The sequence below is a fragment of the Ambystoma mexicanum genome, chromosome 1p (genome assembly GCF_040938575.1).
Source record: "Ambystoma mexicanum isolate Mex_15411 chromosome 1p, UKY_AmexF1_1, whole genome shotgun sequence".
Classification (NCBI taxonomy): domain Eukaryota; kingdom Metazoa; phylum Chordata; class Amphibia; order Caudata; family Ambystomatidae; genus Ambystoma; species Ambystoma mexicanum.
In genome coordinates, this window is record NC_090921.1 from 591325535 (window position 1) to 591336589 (window position 11055).

Here is an 11055-nt window from a genome sequence, read left to right on the forward strand (position 1 = left end):
AAGTGTTTTACCAAGAAACCTTGAGTGTAAGTGTCTACTTGAACCACTGTGATTTTAAGACCTCTGTGTAACATCCTTGTACTGCTCACATTCCCTCTGGAGATACGCCTGGCTGCTCAGCTCGCCACCATAAAATCTGTGTAGTACAGACTTATACCAAATGTTGGTTTTGCTTACACCTGTAGTCCTAATTGTATGTGGTGGTTCAAGAGGGTACTGCATGCAATTCTCCCTAACACTGGTGACAAGCGGTGAGGATAAACTATAGCTGTTACATTGAGAGTGCTGCTCTTCCTTATATGGATAACTTCAAACAGGAAGCCTTGATCATTCTAACAGTAGATCAACTGAATGATATTTGTAAAGTCAGGTCTCTCTCTGTTAAAGGCAAGAAAAATGAATTGATTGAGAAATTGTTGAATCATCAAAGACTGGGAGGTAGAGCTTTAATCCCCACCCCATCAGCAAATGTGGAGAGTATTGATGAGGATGATAATGATTCAGAGTCTAACTGTAATGTTATTGATAAGATAGAAGAGTCAGAGGAGTCTCAGGATGTGAGCCCCACTGCACCCCTAGCTGCTTTAGGTTCTCAGCCTGTAGCCACAGGGACCCTACAAGATCCAGTACTGAGTCCAGAATGTATCTATCTTGAAAAAATGAGACTTGAGTTAGAGTTCAGAAGAATCCAAATGCAAACTGAAAGTAAACATCAAGAAATCAGACTCAGAGAAATGGAAATGCATCATGCTCTTGGAATGAAGAAATTGTCTCTTGAAAATGGTTCTATCCCAGAGTCTTCTAGGTCTTCCACTCCTAAAAGGCCTTGCATGCCTAAAGAAGCTGTGAGTATGTATGAGGTGAGACTTGATATTTTGTATTGGTTGGCTGCTTTTGAGTATAACTATGAGATTCAGGGTTTCGCAGGGAATCAGTTGATTCCTTGACTTTTGTTTAGCCTCCCCCAGGTTACAACTGTTGCTGTAATGGAGGTGGGGGAACTTGAAAGATTGGAGTATGACAATGTTAAGCTAGCTTTGATAGCTAGATTTGGGAAAACTCCTTCCCAGTACCTTAAGAGGATTAGGACCCTCAAAAAGCATGATTGTACCCCTTGGGCTACCTGGGTGTGTGAATGTTTGAAGAACTTAGATGGTTGGGTAAAGGGTTACAGAGTTAACACTTTTGAAGGAATGAGAAATCAATTTGTGTTAGAATTTATTTTTGATGCCTGCTCTCCTGAGCTGAGACAGCACTTGGCTGACTCTAAGGAAATTGATCCAAAGAAGTTAGCAAATGCTGCTGACTTGTGGGTTGCAAACAGGGCTACTCACAAGGATTCCGGGGCAACTCAGAAGAAGGATGATGGGAAGCAGCAAAAGAAAGATGGCAAAGAGAATTCTAATACCTCCAATCCAAAAGAGGGCCCCAAACAGAAAAAGCGTAAGCCACAAGGGAAACCGAATCAGGCTAGTGAAACCTCTGGTGCCAAATGGAGGTCAGCAGAATCCCAAATTTGTCAAAACATTTGTAAAATGTTATGCTTGTCGGTCTACTGACCATGTGAAATGGGATTCCAGATGCAAGGGTAAACCTTCAGGGGTCCACACTGTCTCTTTAGCCTTTTCCCCAGAGGGAGAAGTACAAAGAGCAAGTGGTAACTTTCAGTTACTGGCTGAAGACCCCATTGGCGTCTCTGTCAGTGTTTCTTTAGTGTCCCTGGGTCTGTGGGAACAGCAGAATTTGGATTTCTATAATTCAATCCCAGATAACACAAAAGAATATTACAAGGACAGTGTACTTGTGAATGGTCAGGAGACCCCTGCATTAGAGACACTGGGGGCAGCATTTCAGTGGTGGATTAATCTTTTTTCAAACCTGAGGATGTTGCTAAGGCACCCAAAGGCCTCACTAAGATTGCTGGAGGCCCTGTCCAAATGCTTCCTAGACTACTAGCTCTCATTCAGTGCAACAACATGACTGTACAACATGACTGTACCTGTTAGTGTACAAAGTGAGGTGCTTGGGAGAGTCCTGTTGGGGAATGACTTAAAAACTCTTGGAGTTGTATCAAGCACCCCGAGGCCTCCCAGTAAATGGAAAAAAGAACAGACAAAGAAGGGCAGAGAGAGTACCTTAACTGACTCTCTAGTGGATGTTACAGAAGAATCTATGACACCGAGTCCACAGGAACTACTAACTGCTATTTCATAGAAGAATGAGAAAAAGGGGAAACTCAAATTCTCAAAGAAAAAGCCAGAAAGCACTCCTGTACTACCGACAAGGACATCTCCGAGAGAACTGTCCAAAGTCACACCTGTGACTGCTCCACCAGCTGAGGCTGAGTGTGAGGAACAACAAGGAAAGGTTGAATCAGCTGCTGAGAATTCAGAGCTGGAGGAAGACCTTACCCCTGTTGGAGATCTGGGTCCTAAAGACCATCCTGAGCTGCAGTCTTTACTGGCAGAAGGTGGCCACTGTAGGGCAGACTTCAGCAGAGGTCAAAGAGAGTGCCCTACTCTTGAAGGTCTTTGCCAGCGGGCAGCTTCCCAGCTGGACGGGCAAGAGCCAGGGAAACATAGTTTGCACTGGGAAGATGGCCTCTTCTACAGTGAACCAACGAGTCTATCCCAGGGGACTACAGAAGACTTGTTTTGCCTCTAGAGACAAGACACCAGTTCCTACAGTTAGCCCATGGGATTCCTTGGCTGGTGACCTGAGCTTCAAGAAGATCAAGGAAAGGCTTTCTCTATTTTTCTACTGGCCTAAGTTGGGGTCTGATGTAAATAAATTCTGTAGGAGCTGTCACACTTGTCAGGAATCGACATTGTTGGTCTGTTAGGCCCTCCAACTTCTTCAGGCAATCAATTTATATTGGTTGTAGTAGACCATGCTACTAGGTATCCTGAGGCTATACCTATGAGGACTGTTACAGCTCAGGAAGTTGCTAAGGCCCTCTTTTTACCAGGGTAGGTTTTTCTAAGGAAGTCATCTCTGACAGGGGATCAAATTTGATGTCCCACTACATGCAGGCCATGTGGAAAAACTGTGGAGTGACTTTCAAGTTCTCAACTGCCTACCATCCCCAGATGAATGGACTAGTAGAGAGGTTTAACCGTACTATGAAGAACATGATAGGTGCTTTAGAGGAACCCCTTAGAAGAAAGTGGGACCTTCTACTGTCATGCCTTCTATTTGCTTATAGAGAAGTCCCTCAGGAGGAAGTTGGATTTAGTACCTTTTAGTTTCTCTATGGTCATCCAGTTAGAGGTCCATTGGCCTTAATTAAGGAGGAGTTGGAGAGTGCTCCTTCTCCCAAGCCAGTGAGAGTCACAGACTATGTGTTAGGTCTCTGGAGGGGAATGACACACATGATGACAGAGGCATCTGATAACTTAAAAGCAGGTCAGGCTCTGGTGAAGCATTGGCATGACCAGAAGGCCGACATGGTTGAGTTTACTCAAGACCAGCAAGTTTTAGTTATGGTACCTGCAAGGCAGTGGGCCTTACAGGACAAATGGATTGGACCCTTCAGTGTTGTGGGAAAACCTGGAGAGGTCAATTATCTGGTGGGCTTAGGCAACCCCAAAGGTGGCCCCCAGGGTCTTTCACATCAACCGTCTAAAAGCCTATGTCTTAAGACCAGAAGTGGGAGCTTTGCTTCGAGCTTAAGCTAAAGAGGAGGAAGAGAGTTAACCTCTACCTGATCTCCTCAAGGGACAACCTTTAGATGAGAAAATAGAAGGAGTTAATCTCTCTTCTAATCTGACACTGGAACAACAGGAGGAGTGCAGAGGTTACAGGATGTCAGATCATGTCAAAACCCATATAAAGGAAGAGGTCAACAAGATGCTTGATCTCGGGGCAATAGAACCCTCTACCAGTCCATGGTCTAGTCCATTTGTACTAGTACCAAAGGCAGGATCCAAGGAGTTGAGATTCTGTATGAACTATAGAGCTCTAAATGCAATCACTAAGACTGATGCCCATCCTTTATCTAGGACAGATGAGCTGGTGGACAAACTTGGTTCAGCCAAGTACCTCAGTACATTTGACCTAAGTCAGGCTATTGGCAAATAGCCCTGACAGACAATGCCAAGGAGAAAACTGCATTTTCAACCCAGCAGGCCTCTACCAGTGTAAGGTAATGACTTTTGGATTAAATAACGCACCTGCATCACAACATTCCAAAGGATGGTTAATCAAGTTCTGAATGGGATGGAGGACTTCTGCATGGCCTACTTGGATGACTTTGCAGTGTTCAGCCTTACTTGGAAAGAACATGTTCACCTCTTAGGATATGTTTTGCAGCCTCTTGGTCAGGCCCATCTGAACATAAAGGCAAGTAAATGAGAGTGGTCTACCTTGGACATGAGGTAGGAGGAGGTGAAATCAGGCCATTGCCTAGCAAAGTTCAAGCTGTACAGAAATGGGCCAGCCCTGCTACTCAAACCCAACTGAGGGCCTGCTTAGGTCTCACTGGTTATTATAGGAACTTCATAGAGAACTATGGGTCATAGCTTCTCCCTTGAATATGATCTCCTCACCCAAATTTCCTAAAAAGGTCAGATGGAATGAGGAGTGCACCAAGGCATTTCAAGGACTTAAGAGAGCCCTTTGTCAAGCTCCAGTTTTAGGAGCTCCTGACTACAGTCAAAACTTCATTGTGCAAACAGATGCTTCCAATACAGGTATAGGTGCAGTTCTGAGACAGCTGGATGACAAAGGTAGGGAGCACCCCATCAGCTTCATCAGCAGAAAGCTGAAGGAACCAGAAACAAGGTGGGCAACCATTGAAAGAGAATGTTTTGCTATTTTGTCGTCACTGAAGACGTTTAGACCATACTTGTATGGATCTACTTTTGTAATTCAGACTGACCACCAACCCTTGAGATGCTTAATGCAGATGAAGGGGGAAAATCCTAAATTTTTAAGATGGTCAATCAGCCTACAGGGGTTTGATTTTATCTTTGAACACAGGTCAGGGTGTAATCACCAAAATGCTGATGGTCTCTCCGACTGGAGTAAGGAGATTCATCCAGGGGTGGATTAAATCTTCCTGTCCCTTAGTTTGGATTTTAGGACGAGTGTTAGGGAGAATTCTCATAAATATGCTAATTCCCTTCACCTTAGAGACCCCAGCAACTTTGCTGGATTTTGAGGACTTGATTTTTTTACCTTCAAAGAGTGTGAGCCTTTTTCCCACTCTTTCATGTATTTTGATGTGTGTTTTACTCTTGTGTTCTTCGATAATGGAGTTTTAAGATAACTCCAAAGGCATCTTTTCATGTGTGTTACACAGCACCCTGAGTGCAGTGACACAGGGATGTCTTTTTAGTAAAAAGGAAAACTCCTGGAGACTTGTGCCAAGTAGTGATAGCTTGAAATCTTTAATTCTCAAATAACAAGCTCCCCTTGAAGATGACACGCGTTTCGGCTAATTGCAGCCCAAATCTTGGCATAGTGAAAACCTATTATCAAATAAGATATTTCACAGATATTATACAACACATATGCAACCCATATACATGAGAAAGAAAATCATAATGGCATCCATTTCATATAATAGCGTTTAAATGAAATCATAACTACACATATACATCCCATGTGTATGAGAAAACATATTATCATCCATTCTAGATAATCAATTTCAGGGGAGTCTAATGTACTCAGCAACCTATTGGTTCAGTACTGAAGTGTATTTGGTTATAATATTAAGTTGCCTCCTTCTAGTGAATATTTTCTAAATGATTGTGTAATAAATTAATAAGTGTTTTACCAAGAAACCTTGAATGTAAGTGTCTACTTGATCCACTGTGATTGTAAGACTTCTGTGTAACATCCTTGTACTTCTCACATTCCCTCATGAGATAAGCCTGGCTGCTCAGCTCGCTACCAAAAACTATGTAGTACAGACTTATACCAAAGGTTGGTTTTGCTTACACCTGTAGTCCTAATTGTATGTGGTGGTCTTAGAGGGTACTGCATGCAATTCTGCCTAACAGACTGCGGTTCTACGCACGTATCATCCTAATAGCCTTCATAATTAATTTTTTCCGTAATTCAACACATTCATTCAAATTGTGCAAACGCCTAGACGGTAGGAAAATCGGCATATACTCCTTCACCTTATTTACTTTTAGCTAAAGTCACAAATTCATACCACAGGGTTGTATTGTGCACGAAATCTATCGTTTTAACATTTGGAGATTCCATTTACCTTGGACTATTTATTGACTGTCAAATGTAGTAGTTAGTTCTAGTGATTTTAGCTTCATGTCAAACTGTATAGTCATCATACCATGATCACTTGCCTTGCTACTTATAATGGCAAAAACAACACAGATATGTTTCAGTCGCTGCTACATAGTCAATCCAGGAAACTGAGTACTCCCGGTGCCAACTGGAGGTCTACTAGGGATGTCACCATTTACCTGGCCAACCCACATAGAATTTTGTCCAGAATTCACCATATTCAAGCTGCTTCAACATATGTCCAGATTCCTGGAGGCTCACAGCACTAAGATACAATTCAGGAGGCATGCGATTTGAGTTCCAATCACCCGCTAAGAGTATATTGCTTTCCGGAAAACCCACCTTATAGGTTTCCAGTACACTCCTAATCTTAGCAATGAAGCCCGATATATCTTAGATATGTCTTAGAGTAGCGAGACAAAGTAGTGTCTGGATTGTCTATATCTTCTTGAATGGCAGTATTCTGGCAGTGGCACTATTAATAATTTACCATCACAATTCCTTACTAGAGCTGGGGGAACTAGCTGTCAAATAGAATGACTGTAAAGAAGACTTACTGGATTATGATTTGGCAATTCATGGACCGAGCTGTAGTATTGAGCACTGAAAAGCCCTTCTAATGCACTCACTGGGACATGAGGGCAAGCGCATGTTCAAAAGTCGTCAGGATATGCAGCCAACAGCATCAGGAACTGGATAAGGTGAGGATGTGCTTAATCCGTATCAGGTGACACTAAAGAAGATGGATTTACACTTTGAAAAAAGGCTAGCATCATATTGCAGAGATATCACTTCTCCTCTAAAGACCAAGGCGCCGAAGAAGTCAACCTTTCCTCTCCGAGAGCATATCCGCTGCTCTAGAAACATGGGAAACATGTCACCCAAATTTGTACATCAGCAACTTTACACTCTCCACCCAAACATCCAGTACTACCCATATAATACTACTTCAATGTCCGTCACTATTCACATAGCACAAATTCATCTGATACCACACCCACGTAGCACAAATACATCTCGTGCTATGGTTCACATAGTACAATTTTATCCGGTGCTACTATTCACATAGCACAATTTCATCCGGTGCTACTATTTAGGTTGTCCATGGTCGGGTGGATAGTGCTTGGGCGTGGCAGGTCTGGCAATCAAGTGTGGCAGCTTTGAGTATGAGGTACTCAGGTTCCAAATGTCAGTTGCGAAAGTTGTTCAAGAGATTCAGGTGTGCTGTAGATGGTGAGATTAGAATGTTGTGTGTAGATCTCAACCTGCTGTGTGCAGTGATTGTGGATGTGTTGTGTGTTCTCTTTGTTGTGTTTGTTAAAGGAAGGGAGGTGTGTGGTGCCTTGTCCTTCCTGGGTGCCTGAGCTATGATGTCTCTGCAAGAATGTTGCATAAATGCAGAGTATGTTGGGATGTGAAACGGGTTCTGCACCCAGGCAGTTGGAGCTGAGAGCCTGGGTGGTGGGAGCCAGCGGGCTCCTTTCCTGTTCCCTGCACCCTCTTACCCTGAGGTTTACCTGTACTATTCCTGTCCTCATGTAACCTGTACCTAAAAAAGGAACCTCTTAAGGACATACCTTCTTCCTCTTAGAGTGTCACTTCATAGCAATCTTGTGCTTAGAGACCCTCAACATCGATCAGCAGAGTCGGAGCCCCCCTTAGCTGTGGAAAGAAACACATGTCCCTTCTTACTGCTTTCTTTGACAAATCCGATCGTTTGCGCTCCAAAGTCACATTTCATTGCCATGGACTCGTCCTGGAGAGGCATTTTTCCATCTTGAGCTTTTACATGCATACATGAGCAGTTTCTACTATTACCACTCCCCTCACTGTAGGAGAATCTCCAGATCGGTGCAGAAGCATTACAAATTGTCCTGAATCATTGATTTCTGATTAGCTTGCAACGCAGTGTTTTCTGAAGAAGGTAATAAACTCAGAAATGTGCATGAATTATTTCCCCTATATTTCTGTTTCCTTGTCTCTTCACTGGCATCTTTATTTATCTGCTGCTAGCACTCCACTGGGCCCAGGTATTGCACATATAATATCAGCACCCCTTATATCACCATCTACCTGGAACAGCATCCCTCGTGAGACCCCTGTCTCCAAGGGCTTTGGTAATAATGTCTCCAGGTTGCTCATTTCACCCAACTTCACCGGGAGTGGAGGGTGATCTGCAAAGGAAAGAGGTTGGTGCGATAATGCTTTATAAGAGTCTGCCAGCGTATTTAATCATTCTAATTTTAAATTAATATCACTCAGAATTAGAGTATGGGCCCTAACTTCATCCCTTATGTTATCATACAATTCAACAAACGCAATGAATACTGAATTCAATGCTGGAATAGATGGTGCTGTGAGCTTTATTTGCTCATCAGATTCCTTTAAAGTGTGATACATGGTAGCACTCATGCGTTTTATGTTATTCGGGCCTGAAATATTGTTACCAGCTGCTAATAGTTCAGTCAAAAGAGTAGGAGACCCTATGAGGGAGAGGCAGGTGTGAATGTGAAACAGCAAAACTTGGGGAGATCTGGGTCGGAGGCGGTCAATGCATTAGTGCGGCTTGCTGCAGGTACATGTGTAGACGCCATGAGGTCCTTTCCTCTCATCTCTTTAGTTTAGGGGCCTGTTAACGAGAACTGCATCGAATTGAGTGTACCAAGCAGAGTCCCTGCACCCATACACATACGCATACTGTGGCTAAACATAATTTTCCATTAATTAATGACAGGTTCCATCATTGGTATGATAGTGAGCGTAGAGCAGCAAAGAAAGCTCTGGTTGCAGCAGTTAAGTGTAAGGAGAAAAGAGAAAGCAGAACAGTTACAACCCTAAGACATGACTATAAACGCTTGTTGACTAAGACGAAGAGCAAGCTCTCTAAGGGTGTATGGGCAGCTCATGGGAATTTAGTGGGTCATATAATAGCAAAGAGCTTTGGTGGTTGGTGAAAAGAAATATCAAACCTGAATGTCAACCCGAGGTAAACAATATCTCGGTGGAGGCTTGGTTTGATCATTTTCAACAAATGTACTCCCCGAAACGACAGCCTCTAACATGTGTAGAGGTAAAGGGGAGGGTGTCAGAGTATATCCAGTGGCCGATTGAGGAACAAGTTGTAGTATTTAGGGTTCATTAAAGTAGGCAGGGACCAGACTGGAGGCAGGTGTGTATACATAGAAGTTAACTTTATTAGTTACAGGGTAAAGCTATGAAGAGGGAGTAGGAGCTAGAAGGATATACATCTTTCTTCATGTAATCTCCCATCCTGAATCTCCAACTGCTATTCATGGAATCCTGAAACCCAGCAAGGTTCCATGCTACCTCATACCATTCTACTGCCTGCATCAGTGCACTTGATGCAGAGCAGCTACATCCAAACACAAGATACTACACATCCCTTTCTTTTCAACAAGCACACACAACCATATTAAAAAACCAAGTTCTCTCCACAACACATCACGTCCACCACAAACTAACCAGACAAACTACTACACTGAAAACCATCACGGCGTAACTAACATTCAACTGCCTAACATTCCCCAACAACCTAAAACACTAATCCACCATTTACTCAGACCCGCCACACCTGAGTCTCATAGCTGCCACCTGCAAGCACTAACCATCATCAAACTACATTCCATCTCCTTCACAGCTCTTACGTCAGACATACACTCTTTCCACTCTGCCTGCCACACGAAACCTCGGGCCTGCTACGCCCGCAGCAATAATCATCACCAACCCGAACTAAACTAACAACCAGAAGAAACTAACACACATCATCGGACCTCGCACAAGACCACCACTCATGACAACAATAGAAACCTGTCACATGCATGTCGTGTCATACACTTCAACACTCATGCTCGCATTCTCTCACTAACTACCCCGAAGAAAACATTTAAAAGTAGGAAAAAACAAGGAAAGTAAGAAACTACACAAATATCACATAAAAACAGCATAACTGCAAAGACACAGCACGTGAAAAGAACACACCACAACAGGAAGTTGGCCAAACCACCCGTCATGTGTCAACAGTCTCAATATATGAATATGCACATAAATATTATCACTAGACCGGCACACAACCATAGTCCGGTTCATATCCATAGCCCATACATCCTTACACATTTCAACTAATACTCCACTTGGGCTCTACATACATTTCACTGAACACTTTGGCACTTCTATACTTAAAAGTGGAGGCGCGACCTCACTATTTCATTTGCATATGCATTTCACTGTATCCTTTAATAATCCATATACACACACAAAATCCCCAGTGCCATGCTCATTCACTTACATTAACACAGGGCTAAGTATTTACATCAATACCTTGTCAACCATATTTTATATCACACATTCATGCCTAACTTAAAACCCTTAATACATCATACATTAAATGCATTTTGTTTTTACTACACATCACATTCGCTGATAAAATCTTCAATATACTATTAGGTAATGCATTTCACATCCTACATGTAAAATGTAATTGTACTGCTTGAACTTTAAATCATTATTCCCTATCAGTCCATACATCTATATATGAGTCCATAAGTGCACTATCCTGAAAACCCTCAAATTGGTTAAATATTTATACTAAAAAGAATAGAACATTAAAACAGATCATTTCCATCCCATTAGCTTCTTAATGTGCTCTTTTAAAACCATTGTGCACTCACAATCATTCGCATTTGAACATACGCACTCTCAACTGGTTAACTCTACATGTCCTAAAACATGAACTTTACTTTACTTTACTTTACTTGAACTTAAAACAATGTTCCCTATGAG